The sequence below is a fragment of the Neomonachus schauinslandi genome, chromosome 4, assembly GCF_002201575.2.
Source record: "Neomonachus schauinslandi chromosome 4, ASM220157v2, whole genome shotgun sequence".
In the NCBI taxonomy this organism is placed as follows: Eukaryota; Metazoa; Chordata; class Mammalia; order Carnivora; family Phocidae; genus Neomonachus; species Neomonachus schauinslandi.
The window spans coordinates 176487127-176505374 of NC_058406.1; the positions used below are offsets into that span (position 1 = coordinate 176487127).

An 18248-nucleotide genomic window follows, 5' to 3' on the forward strand; every position below is an offset into this window, starting at 1 on the left:
AGTGTCCCTTCAGCACTGGATGTGGTTTCTTAGGTTGAGTACCAGAAGAAAGAGCTGGTTTGGATTTCAGAGCTGTGTTGTAGGATAATTAAAATCTATAAATGTAAGAAACACACTTGATGGCACAAGATGCTCACACTCTAAAAAGCCATTGGAACAAAGAGTGACAGAAGGAACAGCAGATCTGTCTCTCATTCACACTCACTCCAAGAGAGACGCCTGTTGGGTGGAATGACAGATTCATCCACGCTATTTAATGTGTTATTTTTATCTGTACTTTGTTTTTGTTGAGTAAGTATATTCGGATCTAGATAAGTCTGAAGCAGGAATCTATGATAGGATGGATATAGGACTTCTGTAGGTCAGAATAGTGGTTAGCCCTGGGGCAGGACTAACTGTGAAGGGGCATGAGAGAATGTCCTGGAAAGATGGAAATACTGAATGCCCTGTCTGGGTGGGGACAAGGTGGGGTGGCATATTAAGAATTCATCAAGGGGCACCTGGCTGGCTCAGCTGGTAGAGCATGCGACTCTTGATCTTGGGTTTGTAAATTTGAGCCCCATGTTGGGTGTAGAGACTACTTAAAAATAAAATCTTAAAAAAAAAAGATTTGTGCATTTTACAGTATGTAAGTTATACCTCCATGAACATAAAAGTTACAAGTATGCATGAGAGACTGATGCACAGTATCCTGCCACCTGATCTCCATTCTACGGCTAAAGCTCTGCAGAAGCTAGCCAGCCAAACTCAGGGCAGTGAGCAGACCAGGAAGACGAGGGACCAAAGAGGCAGAAAAAGGAAGTGCCTGGCGGAGGTAGAGGGCACTGAGGCTCACCAAATTGGTTTTCCATGAGAGCCTCCCAGCAGTTAAGAGCCCTGGCTCTCCATCCAGACTGCTTGGATGTGAATACTCGCTCTACCCCTGCCCCGCACTGTTTGTGTCCCCGCCAAATTCCTACGTTGAAACCTAAGCTCTAATGGGATGGTGTTAGGAGGTGGGGCTTTCAGGAGTGATTAGGTCCTGAGGATGGAGCCTCATGAATGCATCCCTGATGACAGAGACCCCAGAGAGCTCCCTCACCCTTTCTGCCATGTGAGGTGATAGCAGAAATAATGGCCATCTGTGAACGAGGAAGCAGGCACCACTAAACACTGAATCTGCCCACACCTTGATCTTGGACTTGTCAGCCTCCAGAACTGTAAGAATCAAGTTTCCACTGTTTAGTGCCCCCCAGTCTGTGGTATTCTGTTATAACAGCCCAGATGGACTAAGACAACCCCATGCATTTGGAGTGAATTTGGGCAAGTTACTTTTCTTCTTTGAACCTCAACTTTGTCTTGAAATTTAAACAAGATAATTCAGACAAAGCTCTTGGCACAGGGTCAGCTCTTCAACAGTGCTCAATAACTGTCAACTATTATTACTGTTACTGATCACAGGAGGCTGAGAGTGTCTCCTGCCCTCCAAGGATCTCATTTAAATTAATCATTTAACCTGATAACCTGGTAGGTTCTCTAAATATTCATGGAGTGAATGAAAGAAAGCACATCGATTCTAATTTCAACAGAAGCAGAAGGTTCTTCTTTCTACTGAACTGAAATCCATGTCCTGGCCTGATATTACCATCCACTTTAATTTTTCTTCACAGTGAAGTAGTGAAGAACACAGGCTCTGAGGCTGACGGCCACGGTCAAATCCACCATTACTTACCAACTTGGTAACCTTGAACGAATAACTCAAACTCCAGGCCTCAGTTGCTTCTCCTGCAAAACAGAGGTGCAAAGGTTAAGCAAGCAGCAACAGACCTGAGCACATGGTAAGCCCCCAGTAAATGCTTGCCACTATTAGTCTTCCCATACCAAAGAGTCTGGGAATAACAACTCCAAATTCCATTTCTTCAGACCATTAAAGTCTACAAGAGCATGTTTTGCAAACATCTTTCTCATTTAATGTCCAAAGTGGTTTTAGGTATTACAAGTAAAGAAATAATGGAGATTCAGAGAAATGAAGTAACTTGCTGATGGTTTGCACAGCAGAGTAAAGAGCAAAGACTCAAACCGAAATCCTATAACTGAGGGACAGTGTGGCTGGACTGTGTGGTCCGGGGGACCAAGGTTGGGGCCAGGCTGTCCTTCCAAATTCAGAATTCTAAGATAAAGGATGCTGGAACTCTGAGTTACAACAGCATATCCTGGTCCCAGCGAAATACTCAGCCCAACTTGAGTTTGATCTGGTCTGAATCATTCTATCCCTGAATCACTTCCTGTTTTAGGTTTCTTCTTGGCTGAGAAAGGAAAACAAACACGTACAGCACCCTGTCCTTGTCACCCTCAATATCTCTTGCAGCAGCGGAAGCTTATGAATCAAAGGGAGTTTTCATAAAACCATACTTAACCAACGTCCCATGGAGCTCCGTCACCAGCAGGAGCGTGAAGATGGCAGCAACGTCTGCGGCGTCTAGACATGATTGTGCGGAAGAGAACCAGAATGCCTTTTTCTGGCCTCTATTTTGATTACATCTTTAGCTGCCTTAGTGTGTTCTCTGTGCTTTTCATCGGGTGCTGAACCACAGGAAACCACTCCACCAGCCCTGCTTTATTCACAAAAGGTTTGGGGGCTGAGCCTGACTGTGGTAGGAGGACGCTGCGGGCTGATCAGGTCAACCCCTTGTGCCCCTCCTCCCATCTCTCCTCTGGTTTCCCAGCACAGATTTTCTTGTTGCTCTGGTTCCATGAGTAAGGTTTAAAATTCCCTTTATTTTTAAAATATTTTTTATTTTTTATATATATATTTTAAGATTTTATTTATTTATTTGACAGAGAGAGAGGGAGAGAGGGAGAGCATAAGCAAGGGGAGCGGCAGACAGAGGGAGAGAGAAATGCAGGCTCCCCGCTGAGCAGGGAGCCTGACGCGGGGCTCCACCCCAGGACCCTGGGATCATAACCTGAGCCGAAGGCAGACGCTTAACTAACGGAGCCACCCAGGTGCCCCCCCAAAATTTTATTTTATTTTTTAATTTTTTAAGTCATCTCTACACCCAACGTGGGGCTCGAGCTCACAATCCTGAGATCAAGAGTTGCACGCTCTACCGACTGAGCCAGCCAGGCACCCCTAAAATTCCCTTTCAAATCATGATCACAGAACTGCTTGGTGTCCAAGAAAGATGGGAATTTAAGAACCATCTAAGCATACTTACAAGCTCTGTGCTTGAGTGTGTACAACACACGGCCCATGCTCTGCAGGGGAGTGTGTGCACACCACACACACGTGCACACATGCGCGCACACGAACACACTATACTACGGTTCTCCGAACTCCTCTCCCTATCTCTTCCAGTTACATTACATAAAGGATTATTTTTCTTTCTTTCAAATTTTTTGACCAGATTTACAAAATAGAGAATGGAAGCAAGTTGTTCTCTTGGGGAAATTTCAGGGCCTTGGGGAAAAAAGACACAGAAATCAGAAAAAGGGCACTAACTCTCAGAAAACCCCCCTTTTTTTTTTAGTTTAAGAACACAAAGAGTAAGCTGCCACAGCATCACCTAGAGATAAACCCAGGAGACAGCAAGTAGCTCCCCAAGAAGGAAAGTGGCAAGGGGGACTTGTTTTCATTTCCATGATAGGGACTGTGGCTCTAGAAACCAGATCTGATCTTGTCTCCTCTTTAGACTCACACCATGAGCTCCAGCCCCCTGCTCAGTCTCTCAGAGCTCGTGAATTAGTGGACCAATGAGAGGCAGACAAGCAATTACAACAGACTATGAAAAAGTGAGCACCAGTGGTGAGCACGGTGTTGGGCAATCACAGAAGGCAAGTGGGGGATATAAGAAAGGCTTCCCGGAGGAGGTGATATCTAAGCTGAAAACGAAAAGACAAGTTAGAATTTGCCTAGCCCAGGCAGGAGGGTATCCAAGCAGAATCAACAGCACATACAAAGGCCCGCAGGCTAATTTGCTGGTTTACATGGTCAAGCACAAGCAGCGGGAAGAGAGATGTAGGATACCAGACCTGGATATTTAAACAGGTAGACTTGCCAGGGTAACTTGCCTGGACTAGGTGACCTCCTGAGGTCCCTCCGGCCCTAAGGGCTTGTTCTGTGGTCTTCTGAGAGCCCAGGTCCTCCTCCTGCTCACAGCCCTTTAAACAGCATGCAGAAGCCTCTGGGTCCCTTCCAGGACACCAGGGAAGTCCCAACCATCCCACGTGGGCCCTCCTCCTTCCTCTTTCTTTTCCCCTGAGGAGTGTCTGGGCAGAGTGACTCAAAGAGGGAGCTGTCTTCTCCTTGTCATTTGTTTCTTTTTTTCTTTTTTTTTTTTTTTTTAAGATTTTATTTATTTATTTGAGACAGAGAGAATGAGAGACAGAGAGCATGAGAGGGAGGAGGGTCAGAGGGAGAAGCAGACTCCCTGCCGAGCAGGGAGCCCGATGCGGGACTCGATCCAGGGACTCCAGGATCATGACCTGAGCCGAAGGCAGTCGCTTAACCGACTGAGCCACCCAGGCGCCCTGTCATTTGTTTCTTTAAAAAAACACCCAGAGCTCACACAGACAGTCTGCCTTTCCAAGGACCCCCTTCTCCCACCCAGCCCCTGGCCTAGCTGAAGAAATGCTGGAGTTCCCTGAGTCCCTCTCTGTCTCCTCCAGGACACTGGATGCTGTCCGAGGGCTAACACTGAGTTTGGTCCTCCTGTTGTTCCCAGCACCTGGGATTCCACCTGACGCGTAAAAGGTCCTCGAAAATGCCTCCAGAACTGAACGGATTTCCTCTCTCTGCAAACGAACACACACCCAGATGCCCCTTCTCTCCACACCCACACCCCCAGCAGCTCTGAGCCCAGGGTAGGAGACCCGAGACCCAGGGTGGCCACCTCGATGCTTCTCCCCATTACTCTACAGACGACCCCAGGGTCCCAGGGATGCCCCACCTGGACCATGACGATCCCCTCGTGACACCAGTGAAGAACCCCAGGCCCCAAGGAGTGACTGAGTTGCCCTCGTTCTCTCAGCAAATGCACCACAATGTTTTTAAAAGGACACAACATCCTTAAGCGGAAGGCTCTACCAGAAACCTGGTTTATTTTCAGGGAAAATGCTTAACGTTGACAGAACTAATGGGAGCTTTTGTTATTTCTACCAGTTACACCACACGACTCCTGGGTGTTTCTAGGCAGGACGAAAAGTTCCCACGGAAGCAAATCCGTCTGTGAAGATGGCCATGCATCTTTTTAGGGACTGGATATGTTTTTGATTATGGATCATTTTTTAGGTTAACTCTCTATGATGTGATCTCAGGCTATAACCATTTTTAAAGAAAAGTCGAGCTCCCCAAACCACTTAATTCCTTTGTTTTTTTTTTAATATTTTGATGTTAAACAACTTGACTATGACATCAAAAACTATGTTTAAAGAAGCCATTTCGACCTATAATCCCACCACCAGAAGAATACCTCTAATTCTCTGTGTCCTCTTAAACTCTTTTTATTCACAGATCCGTACTCTGTACATATGTATGTATTTCATTAAAAGGAATTACCTCTAGCGTAGAAGTTCCCTAGTCTTTTTTTTTTACTTAAAAAAAAAAAAAAAACCTTAGGCAAGTCACTGGCATGATAAACGCCACAGAGCACAACTCAGCAACGGATTAAGCACAGCTGGACATTCTGGGTCTGAGACATTTAGGGCAACATTTTCTGACCTGCGCCATTCAGCTGTTTTCCGACACTTCCCACATCCCAGTTCATAGGAAACAAAGGAAAACAGGTGTGTTTCTTATTCCACCTGGGGTAGCAAACGACTCCCAAAGTTTGCAATGATGGCTGATTGCCGAAGAGTTTGGTTTTTTTTAAGATTTTATTTATTTTTTGACAGAGAGAGAGAGACAATGAGAAAGGGAACACAAACAGGAGGAGTGGGAGAAGGAGAATCAGGCTCCCCGCTGAGCAGGGAGCCTGATGCGGGGCTCGATCCCAGGACCCTGGAATCATGACCTGAGCCAAAGGCAGACGCTTAACGACTGAGCCACCCAGGCACCACTGATTGCCGAAGAGTTTAAGTCAATATTTCTCTGCGGGTGAAAAAACATCTCTGATAGTCCAACACAGAGGTTCTCATCCCCGTGGCCGGCTTAACCAGCGCTCGTGGGAGAGGGAGGAAAGTTGTTTTTAAAAATCCTGTTGCCAGGGGCACCTGGGTGGCTCAGTTGTTAAGCGTCTGCCTTCGGCTCAGGTCATGATCCCAGGGTCCTGGGATCGAACCCCGCATTGGGTTCCTTGCTCTGCGGGAAGCCTGCCTCTCCCTCTCCCACTCCCACTCCCCCTGCTTGTGTTCCCTCTCTCGCTGTGTCTCTCTCTGTCAAATAAATAAAATCTTCCAAAAAAAATTTTAAAAAAATCCTGTTGCTGGGTCCCGACCCTGTCCAATCAAACACTCTCTAAGGATGACACCCCAGCACCACCGTGGTTCTCCACCTCCCCAGGTGATTTACTGTATGAGCAGGACCAGCTAGAATAACTCATTAGTCGAAGGAAGCCCATGGGAAATCTTATCTGGAAGTGAAGAACTTCTCGTAATTAAATAAAATAGCAGATGTAAAAGTACCTAACAGTGCCTGTGACCCAGAGGACACTTAATAAATGTTAATTAAGCACACAAAAATAACTGAAATAATTACTCTTTCTCCTCAGTGAATTCATCTTATAATTTGATTGGCTTGTTTATCACTTGTTTTTTTTCTTGTTTTTTTTTAAAGATTTTATTTATTTATTTGAGAGAGAGAGAATGACAGAGAGCACGAGAGGGAGAGGGCAGAGGGGGAAGCAGACCCCCCCCCCCCGCTGAGCAGGGAGCCCGATGCGGGACTCGATCCCAGGACTCCAGGATCATGACCTGAGCCGAAGGCAGTCGCTTAACCAACTGAGCCACCCAGGCGCCCTACTTGTTTTTTTCTTAGCCATGGTAATAAAATCATAAAATTATACCCATAATCCTGTTCAATTACAAGAGCTCTCTACTATTTCCAACAAACCTTAATCATTTATCTAATAAAACTTTCCCTGGAACAGTGGCCAATCTATACCAAATGCTCCACGAATGTTAGCTATTTATAAGAATTATTATTATTATTCAGGAATCACGATAGATCTTCCAAAGCAGGCTGAAACTCCTTTTACGGCCTTTGGAGGGCTGAAAATAATGTAAAAAAAAATATTAGGGCAATATTTTACAAACTTATGAAAACAGACTTTTAAGCAAATCAATGCTTTTTATCATTTTGTCAAGAAAAAAAATGTGACCGCCATGCAGGTAGCTGGCTTATCAACCCAGAGAAAGTAGCCCAGAGAAAGCTACGAGTTAACGCTCAGCAGTTTCCATAGTTACTTGGGTTTAGTTACAAATGGCCTCTCAATTCAACTTGCCTCCTGAGTGAGGAAGGTTAAGATTCTTCCACATGTTCACATGAAACCACAGGTCTGTTAAAAAATAAACGTAGGAGAGGGAGAAGCAGGCTCCCCTCCGAGCAGGGAGCCCGATGTGGGGGCCCCATCCTGCTTGTTGTGCTCTCTTGCTCTGTCAAGTAAATGGATAAAATCTTAAAAAAAAATTTTTTTAATAAAAATAAAAAATAATAATAGAAAAATAAATTGCTTAATCCAAACAAGGAGCTTTTATTATGAAGATTTCCAAACCTCTGGCTTGCCCAGCTCAGCTGGGATGCCAGTCCTTGTCTTCCTCGCGTTGTACCAAGCACAGGAGAAATCAGCAGCTATGCCGAAGGATTTGCTGTACCCGGTCCGGGTTTCACACGGGTCAGGATTCCCTCCTATTGCCTGTACCTGAGCTCGTGCACTTGGCCCTCCCTGTGCCTTCCACCTCCAAACGTCTGCTATGTCAAGTTTTAAACCAGCAGGCCTTAAAACACATATCCAAAAAGAACAAAGATGGGTACTGCTTTATATGTATATGTCAATAACAAGTGCTATGGTCTGAATGTGGGTGTTCCCCCCAAATTCACACACTGGAATCCTAACACCCCGCGTGACAGTAGTATGAGGTGGGGCCTTGGGGCGCCTGGGTGGCTCAGTCAGTTAAGCGTCTGCCTTCAGCTCAGGTCATGATCCCGGGCTCCTGGGATTGAGCCCCGCATTGGGCTCCCTGCTCAGCAGAGAGTCTACTTCTCCCTCTCCCTCTGCCACTCCCCCTGGTTGTGGGTGCTCTCTCTCTCTCTCTCTCTCAAATAAATAAAATCTTAAAAAAAAAAAAAAAAAAAAAGAGGTAGGCCCTTCGGGAAGTGCTTACATCGTGAAGAGGGAACCCTCATGGATGGGGCGAGTGGCCTTGTAAAAGAGGACCCGGAGACCTCCCTCACCCCTTCTACCACGTAAGGATACAGCGAGCAGTCTGTGACCCAGAAGAGGGCCCTCACCTGACTGTGGCAGTGCCCTAATCTCAGGCTTCCAGCCTCCAGGCAGTGAGGAATGAACCTGTTGTTTGTAAGGCACCCAGTCTGTGGTTTTATGTTACAGCAACCGTGACTAAGACAAGGTCAAAAGTGATCATACACAGGCCTTTGGCCAGTAACGGCTTGGCTTCGCAGCAAGAATAGAGCGATGACTGTCCCAGGCCAGGCAGCTTCAAAGGGGCAAGAGAGATGGAGAGGATGACAGAGATGCCTTCCTCGAAGACCTCACGCTCAGGGGAGCGTGCACCCGGGTCCTGCCACACTGAGTGGTGAGGGCTCTGACAGATGCAGCCACGGGGTGACGAAGAAAACACAAGGATGGGGTCAGAGAAGCAGCCCCAGACACCTGGCCTGAACAAGAACCAGAAACGAGGAGGTAACAGTTGGGGACAAGGGTTAAGGTCAGCGCTGCCGTTCACATCGATCATTCCCTCAACTCTACCACCTGAACATGAGACCCCGCCCTACACCATTTGTATGCCCACCCAATGTTTGGCTCTTTCAGGGAGATCGTAAGCACCTTGAAGGTGCTAGGCACCTTGTGTTGGTAGACGAAGTACTAATTTTAGTTTCTCTACTATTCCGTGTATGTAGTACTTCAGAGAGTTAGACATTCATATTACCCAAACATTAAAACTTCTGTAACTCACATTTTCAGTTCCTACTCTGGTTGGCCAAGCACTGAATTACTAGTGTGAGTTGGTGGCGGGAAGGCCTCATGCAAGTGATTCCAATTTATCTTGGCTGATTTGTTTTTGTTGTTGGAAAAACTGCAATGTCTGGAACCACCACCCCCACGCCCCCCACCCACCCCCGTCACAGAGGATCCCTAGCGAACACACTCCTGGACTCGCGATGGTGGGTGCCACCTCCCACACGACCCTTCCAGGACCCCTAAAGCATCAAAGATTCAGCCTGGAAATAAAAGCATTTGGAGGAGCCCTCCGCCATGCTGGAGTTTCTAAAGTGTTCCTTGATCCATTCAGAATACACCCTTTCCTATTAATCAGGTTTTCCCTGGCTCTGCCAATCCGTATCATTATCATCACTTGCAGTCCAGAAAGGCAGCTAACGTACTGGGGAGAAATGTCCCTTGAAACAGTCCCAGGTGCTTAATTTCCTAATGATAACTTGCGCTAACTGGCTATGGAAATCTTACATGACACAGGACCCACTATCTTCGGCAATATTGCTTTTATTTGCAAAACTGCACTGATGCCTCATCCCCAAGAATGCACTTCAACTCTTAAAGGCTACGTGTGAAGGTTCTGCATGCATGCACACACAGGTACACAAAGTTAAATATACACCAACCTCCTATAACCCTAATACCACGGAACATACAAAATACTTCTACCTTCCAATGCACGTTTCCTACCCAGACACGAACCCCACCGTATTTTGGGATTCTCTTGAGAGAGCGTAACGGATTCTAGGATCCACCACAAGTTTATAAAAATTCTCTGGCTTGGGGGTGGTGCCTGGGTAGCTCAGTCAGTTAAGCGTCCAACTCCTGATCTTGGTTCAGGTCTTGATCTCAGGGTCGTGAGTTCAAGCCCTGTGTTGGGCTCCACGCTGGGTGTAGAGCCTACTTAAAAAAAAATTCTCTGGCTTGGGTTCCCCCCCCCTCAAAAAAGTAGCTTCATTTCACATATTTAGCCATACTAGCATTTGGAGGAATAAAGGTTCCTAGAGCTTCTTTCACACACTGTTCCCCTGAGGTTGTCACCTTCTTTGTTGAAGGACCGTGAGATGCCGCAGAAGCACACAATCCTCCCAGCCCCAGGCCTGGGATCTGGGGAGACAGGCTATTACAGCGGGCAGTTCTCTGTCCAAGGTAACAGTCAGTGACGGGGCCTACTAATTACCTTTTCCCTTTGCATCCCTTCTCCTAGAACTATGGACCATTTCCAGGATCACGTTCTGCAAACGGGAGAGAAGCCAAACATGGTTTCTACACTTTCCCTCATCACTCTCCCAGCTTAAGAGGGATCCATGTCTCACATTTTTCCATGATCTATCACTCATATATTTAACAATGTTCTTAATGAAGCTGTAGTACTTGCAACTCTATGTCCAAGTGATGAATCTGGACAAATCTTTAACCTTAAGAAATCTCCAATATTTTAGGGGAAGGGGAGAGACTACACAGGGTGCTCAACACATTAGTAAATGTCCAAAATATTGTGGTGCCTTAACCAATCATCTCCTTAATAACCTTAATTATCACTGCATATTGTATCATAAGTGGTCATTGTTCTTTCTCAAGACGTGTCATTCAGCATGGCATTCATTTAAGAAACAGAGCGTGAAGGTGAGGAGGAGAGCAGGAGGAAGTAAAAGAACGTACCGAATGGCCACAGCGTGCCAGGCTTAATGGCATCTCAGTTAAACCTGAGCCCTGCAGGCTAGCTCTGGCCCTACCCTTATCAAAGTAGAGAAGAGGGGAGCTGCTCGCCAATAGAAGAGCAAGATAAAGGACATGTGCCTGAAATACAGATTATCAAACACATTCTCTGTGTAAGGATGGGTCGCCTTTAAAGACGTATCACTATTTACTCGAAAACATGACACTGGGAGAGGTGCAGAATATCATTTCTGCATATCCGGTCTACCCGCCCCCCCCCCGATTCTAGACGTGTGGGAATGTGAAGGCTGGAGGGAAAGGATCAGAGCAGAGCCACACTGGCCACCAGGTTTTCCCACTGCTCACCACCCAGGGACTGTCACTTAGCTTCCTCCCATTTCCCAACTCCTTCACCTGTTTAACTGCTTCCCAGGTGTCCGCTCTGAGTTTGGGTACACCCATTCAGAGAGCCTTCAATCCAGATGGGGGCCCCTGCTGGGTACACCTTACCCCTGGTTCCCCTTTTTCAGAGCACTCCTCTCACAATCCGAATGATGCCATCGCTTAGTCGGCTAGCTCACTCCTGAGCTTTCAGTGACTCTCTGCTAAACTCTGTGTGTCCTGGACCTGGGCACAGCAGTGACATCTGCACGGAAACGGTGTCGTGAACAGAGGGACCAACCCATCCCAGTTTATCAGGGAATTTCCCAGTTTAGCAAGGAAAGTCCCAAGTCCCGGGAAACCCCTCCGTTCCAGGCAAAGCAGGCCGGCTGGTCCCTCTAGTAGTAGATACCAACAGGGTCAGAGAGCCTGCTCACAATTTCTCCCCCGTAACCACGCTCAGCTGTACAAGCTGGGCCAAGGGCCCTCACTGTGCCATGTGGCCACTCACTACTGTCCAACAGAACTTTCTACAGAGATGCAGATGCTCTGCATGTATCTGCAATGTCCAGTAAGGCAGCACCAGTCACATGCATCTACCGAGCACCTGCACTCTGGCCAGTGCACCTGAGGAACTGAATTTTTCAATGTTAATTAATTTTCATTAGTTTAAATTTAAAGAACCCCATGTGGCTAGTGGCTACTGTATCCAGCTCAGCTCCAGTCTTTTGTACATGGAACCGGGGTCCACTGCTGTGCAGAGGAATGAGCTTTGAAGTCAGACTGACCTTGGTCCCAATCCTGACTCCCTCATTTACAAATGTGCCACAACTTCTTGGGAAAATGTGTTTCTTCATCTGTAATCCTTACAAATTTACTAGGGGACAGTGTTCAGGAAGTGGCTGGCCCACTGAACTGCAAGAAATAGGATTTCTTTAGAAGCAGCTAAACCAAACCGAGGTAAAAATGCTAAAAAGAATTTGATTCTGAACCCCAAAAGTGAACAAAAGGGGAAATCATTTCAACCAGATCTTCAAAATACCTGTTGGGTTTAAATTCGGATTCTAAACTGCCACAGCTGTCCCATTGGGCTTGCCATGACTTGATTTTTGTCCCAGGCCTGTCGACAGCTGTCACTGGGTCCCATCAGAAGGTGCCTCGGGGCAGCGGGAACCGGGTAACTGGCAGACACTGGGCCGGGTCCCCTGAGCGTGGACCTACACAGTGCAGGGTACAGGGATCCAGCCTGGTCACAGAACAGGGAGGAGGCAGTGCAGAGGCAGGGGGCTCTCCCAGGCCTCTGTCCCCTCCCCGGGACAGAAAGGGGCAATGTGGAGCAGAGCACGCAGGTGACCACCCTGGAGCTTGTCCTTCCCAGCACAGAGCCCCCTGCGCACCTGTCCATGCTCCCTCCCACGGGGATCAGCTCTTGCTGCCTGGGGAGGGAGCCCACTGTGGCAGATCCTCTCTGGAACCTCTCCAGGGCAGGAATGGGCCGAGGGTCCCCAGAGGGGCAAGCTGCAAATCAGCATCACCCTGGGAGCTTTTCGAAAACAGTGCTCCCCAGCACTGGGAAGTGGTGTTTGCAGAAAGCTCTTGGGTAACCAGGCTGCACAGCTAGGGACTAGGTATTCTTCATCTGAATGCTTGGGGAGGGGATTCTCAGGAGCAGCCAAGATGAGAAGGACCACCAGCAGAGGACAGAAGCACTATCTATGGCTGTGGGAAGAAGCCTCCTTAAGGGTTTCTTCCCTCCACGAGGCTGGAGGGCTCTGAAGCCAGAGTTGGGGCACAAGCCACCCCCCTCCCTCCAACCTTCTGGTTCCCCAGGAACAACCCTTCCAAGGACAAACCTGTCCAATGTCTCACGTGCAGCACTAGTGGGGGTGTGGTGGGGGGGTGTCCCCCTTGCCCACTAGCCCCTGAACCTCCCAGGGCAGAAGCCCACGTCCTTGTACCTCTCTGGTCCTGGTGTCCCAAGGCTGGCGCAGGCACTAAGGAAGCCCGCAATAAATGCTATTATTGTGGTTCTTACCCTCATTTCGCTGAAAAGGAAACCAGCTCCTAGAGATGGTATGACTCACCCCAGGCCCCATGACGCTGGGGGCAGGGCAGGGACAGGAACTCTGGGCTCCTGGGTTCTTTCTCTTCCTGATACCCCAGGTTGCTGCCCGTCGCTCCCCAACCCTCCCTGCACACACACCATTTTTGCTCCCTCTTTTGGCCAATATGCAGGCTCTGCCAGTCACGATAAATTCTCATTTAGTATTCTAGGGCTTTAAGTTATAGGACCCCACCTAGTCTCAAAACAGTCTGGGGGTTCTTTTAAGAACATCCTTTGGGCACTATATGCAGGGCCAGTTTGGGCATAGCTTTGGACTCTGACTCACCTGGGGTGCCACTTAGAAGCTGGGTGATCTTGGACAGGTTTCTTAACCTCTCTGGGCTCAGCTTCCTCATCTATAAAATGGGAATGATTAGATTTACCACTAAAGATAGTGGTGAGGATTATTAGCTGAGATCAAAGGGACCAGATGGGCATGATGGCCAGCCAGCAGGAAGCACTAACAGGTGGCAGAAATGGATCAGATGGCAGGTGTATATGCCTCTCATCACCTGCCCTGTGCTCCAGATTCTGGCCCAGAAGAGCTTCCCCAGGGTGCACCCTCCTGCCCTATTTACCCCTTTCTGTTCCCACAGGCCACCATGGGCCAGCAGACCCACCCCACCGTCGCTCTCCTGACCCCTCCTCTTGGGTGCCTGGACCACCCTGGAGGACCAGATGACTGCTGAGATGGCTGACGGCACCAGAGTCATCCCCACCCCGCCCTGCCAGAGCCCCCAGAAATAAGCGAGAAGTAGCTTTTCTCTATTCCTCATTCCAGACTTCCTTAATTAAAATCAAATATTTGCACACTCTCCAAGGCCTATAAACCTGAATTGCTCACAGGGAAAAAAAAAAAGGTGCAAAGAGAGTAGCATGGGCAGAGGTGGCCTAGTAGAACCTCAGAGGAAAGGGCAGCCGATCCTGAACAACCGCACAAGGCCAGTGAGAGCACGGGGTGCGAGGGGGGGGCATTTCCAGAGCAATCACCCCTGCTTTTCTCAATCGACTGCCACAAAAACCAATGGCACATTCCCTCTGTGAAAGGCGCTGCTGAACATCCTCTGAGGGTGGGAGTGTGCTCGGGGGCTGGGGGAAGGATGGAGGTGAGGAACCTTCTACTCCAGCCCCACCCCGAAAGCTCTCCCCCTATTCACACCAGCATGGCAGTATCAGTGGTGAAATGGGAAATACTTGGAAGGGGGTGGGCAGTGGTTGCTGGGCAGAGCCCTTACCCTCAGGGCCCCTCTGCCCCCAGTGCCCCCAGACCTCCCCCAGGACCTGGCAAGGAAAGGGTGAACATCAGGCTCTGTAGAGGCTTCCAGAAGTTACTCTGGTGGGTTAAGCAGTCTGACCATCACCCCCGGACACAGGGGAAGGGCGTGAAGCATGCACACAAAATGCGGAGGTGATCAGGTGATTTGTGTGGCAGTGGTACTAAGGACGGGCCATGGACCGCCCCCCACCCCACCCCACCCCGTACCTCCTTCCCTCTAGGCCACTCACTCCCTCCCTCCAAGTTCAGGTCATCGCTTCAACAGAAGCCTCCCTAAGCAGGTAAAACAAAGTCGATGCTGAGCTCCCTGCAATGAGCAGCTGACATCTTTTGTCTGCCCAGCCTCCGTGCCCCTTCCGGTAACGGCACCCAGTTTTCCAGTGAGGCATCTCCAGTCCTCCCCTCCACATGCTCCAGGGGCCAGTGTGTTACCTAGGGGAGTGCAGTCAAAGCACAGCATCTTCTAGAACCCATGGTTGGCTGCAGAATGGGCATGTGACCCTGAATGGCCGTAAGAGTCCCCTTGAGGTTCAAGAATGGGCATGGGACCCTAAGTGGCTAGTAAGAGCCTTCTCTAGCAGTCGAGCTGCATTCACTGCAAAAGGATGCCTATTTCCCCGATGGGGTGGTGAACATGAGAAGACATAAGCCTGAGTCCACGCTGCTGGCAGGCTCTTGCCATCTGGAGAGGAGAGACTGCCTAAGAAACAGGAGGAAGGAAAGCAGGGCCAAGAGACAGAGACAAAATCCCGCCCCTGGATCAGCCAGGCCTGTTTAGCTACTTGATAGAAGAAATTATCTTCTTTGAACCTAAGCTAGCTTGAGTTTGGTTTCTGTCACTTGCAACCCAGAGCACTGACGGACACAATCCTCAATGGGTTTATAAGAAGCTGCCGGTTGCTGCCAGGCCCTGCTTCCTGCCCTAGCTGCCATTTCAGGCCTGACCCAGTGGCTTGCTGATGGCACAGGGGAGGCTGGCTCCAGGCCCTCCACGTGGCGCAGTGCACAAAGCATCCCTCTCTCACTGTGGACCCCAGACCCCAGACTCTCGCCGCGCCCCCCAGGCCCCCACACCTCCCAGGCTGCCTTTCTTAACGTGCAAATCCTTCACAGGCTACAAATTAGGATGCAGATTCCTTTTGCACCCCTTACACCACCTGGCCAGAGGATCTGTGCTCTCCTCCACAGGAACACCCTGTTCATCCAGGGGAGTTCACACCTGATAGCAAGTCTTCCCAACAGTAGGTGTTGCTACAACCCCAGCTGACACCATAAGCTCTTTGAGGACAAGGCTGACCCCTCACGCTCTGTAACCTACAGCCCCTCCGCTGGGCTCAAAGCCCCCACTCCCCATAGAGGGGGAGGAAGTGTTGGAAGAACCTCCTAAACACAGCCTCTACCCTTCTATGGGTTATCAGGCCCTCCCCAAAGCTTTCTAACACCCACCTAAGACTAAGACGCTCTGGAATAAATAAGCCTTTGTCATGTAAATTAAAGGGGTTTGTTTGTTTCCACTGAAACCTCAGCCAGCTGTGTAAATTTCCTCCAAAGCCACAGGAAAAATCTCTGGCTAAACCCTCTCTTGACACTAAACATCCACTGACAGCGTTTCTAAGTCCAACGTGCCGAGCTCACGTCAAAATAGATTTTAGAGATCTTCTGGCGCAACCTTCCCATTTTACAGAAGTGGAAACTGGAAATCCGAGAAGTGATGTGACTCCCCCCCGCCCCCCAGGGTCACACAGAAGGCAGAGGAACCAGGGCAAACCTGGGGCTCTCAGCTCCCACCACCCCCCCGCCCCGCCCATCAACCAACATTACAGATAACTTTACCTCCATTTTATTGTATTATGACACTACTTAGTACATGCTCACTTTTTTTTTTTTTAAGATTTTATTTATTTGACAGAGAGAGACACAGTGAGAGAGGGAACACAAGCAGGGGGAGTGGGAGAGGGAGAAGCAGCCTCCCCGCTGAGCAGGGAGCCCGATGCGGGGCTTGATCCCAGGACCCTGGGATCATGACCTGAGCCGAAGGCAGACGCTTAACCCACTGAGCCACCCAGGCGCCCCAGTACATGCTCACTTAACGTTACCTAAGCCACGTGTATTTTCTGCTCTTTGCATCCTATCTCATCTGGAAAATGGGGTCCCTGTGTTTACTGGCCCAGCGGCTGGAGCCTTCCAGCCTTACTTAGACTTAGCGGGTTTCTCACCCTCTCCACCACCTCCAACATGAGCAACACAGACAGTAACAGTGGTGGTGGCTCTTTGTGAAAATGTCTACCCTCTCCTGGACCCAGCAAGTTGTCATGAGGACATTCATTCATGGCTCGGGGTTGTGTTGCGTGTCTCTCATTAATCTCTAAAGAAGAAGCATCTCGCAAGGTCACAGTGATTTCAGAAACAGCCCGGAAGGTGAATTTCTGGTTGTTCCTTTTGCTCGCTGTGCAGCCTTGGACAAGTCAGTTAGCCTCCCTGAGCCTCAGTTTCTTCATTTTCAAAAATGGCAGTTAATACTCCCGCTGAATGGGGTTTGAGTCCCTCGAGCTGCCCTAGGGCTCAGCCAATCTGCTGACCCAGGTCATCATCCTAGATTTTCTGAGTCTTTCCCCACCTGCCACCCATCAACCCCTCAGTTGCTCAGGCCAGCTGACACCATCCCATCCACACACCCCCCCTTGGGCGCAGCATCAGAGCCTAGGTGGCTGGCTTCCTGCCTGGGGGCCGACCACTCCTCAGCCCGGTCAGCTCCAGGGCCCAGCTCTACAGCCGGTCATCTAGGTATGGGTCTAGAAACCCGCGGCAGAGTTTCTCCTCAAACTGAAAACCTCTAATGGTCACCGTAAAATTACTCACTTTTTTTCCTCATGGAATCCAACGGAATTGACCCTTTTCTACATGTAGCAATAAAGAAACTAAGGAATACTTGCAAGATTTCTTTACTGATCTCTGTCCAAAATTAAGCTTGTGCTCTGCTTACTGTTGCCACTGAGGAACAGAGAGGGGCCTCCCTACCCACCGAGCCCAGACTGAGTAATCACACTTTATGTCTGGATCTCACCCCACATCACGCCCCCCATGGCAGGGCCAGGGCCCCTCACCACCACGCCCCTGGTAAGCAGTCATCTATCTATAGGCTGAAACTCTGGGTCTGCTACCCAACCCCCAACCCCACCCAGTGGAGTCTAGACTTGCTCAGACGAAGGGGAAAGCAGAACTTATAAGCAGAAGCTGGAACTGGCGGCTGGGGGGTGTGTGCTTAATGCTGTAGCAGACCAGCTTGGGGTAAAAAGAAAAGCATGGTGACTTCAGCCTTCCACCCATGGTGGGACTTTCTGTCTCACTACTTATAGTAAAAGTACCAATATCAGGTCTCTCCCAATGCCAAAGCCCCAGATTTTGGCAAAGGCTCAAGACAAACCCGGTGATAAGAAACTGTAGGAAGGATCAAAGATCGCAGATCGAGAACCCCAACAGACTATTTATTTATTGAGCTGTAGGGCTTACACTGAGGGCAGGGAGGAAAAGAGATACAGAGAAGCTGCTGGAACTTCTTTCTTCAAAGCCCAGAGAAAAGAGCAGCTTTTCTTCTCTTCTTTACCTCCTGCTACAGTCAATCACAAGTAGCTGAAACAGTCCCTTGAAAATGTTCTGCGGGTGTGTGCCTATGAACACA

The 18248-nt window shown here is 49.0% G+C and overlaps 1 protein-coding gene across 2 annotated transcripts in view; it reads right to left on the reverse strand.

Moving 5' to 3' along the window:
• Nucleotides 1-18248, reverse strand: part of CYRIB (CYFIP related Rac1 interactor B) — a 146270-nt gene that overhangs the window by 103925 nt on the left and 24097 nt on the right. For both annotated transcript variants that reach the window (XM_021688460.1, XM_021688463.1), the window contains exon 2: nt 1712-1764. The gene's annotated coding sequence lies outside the window, so the exon portion shown is untranslated. The remainder of the gene's footprint in view (nt 1-1711; nt 1765-18248) is intronic.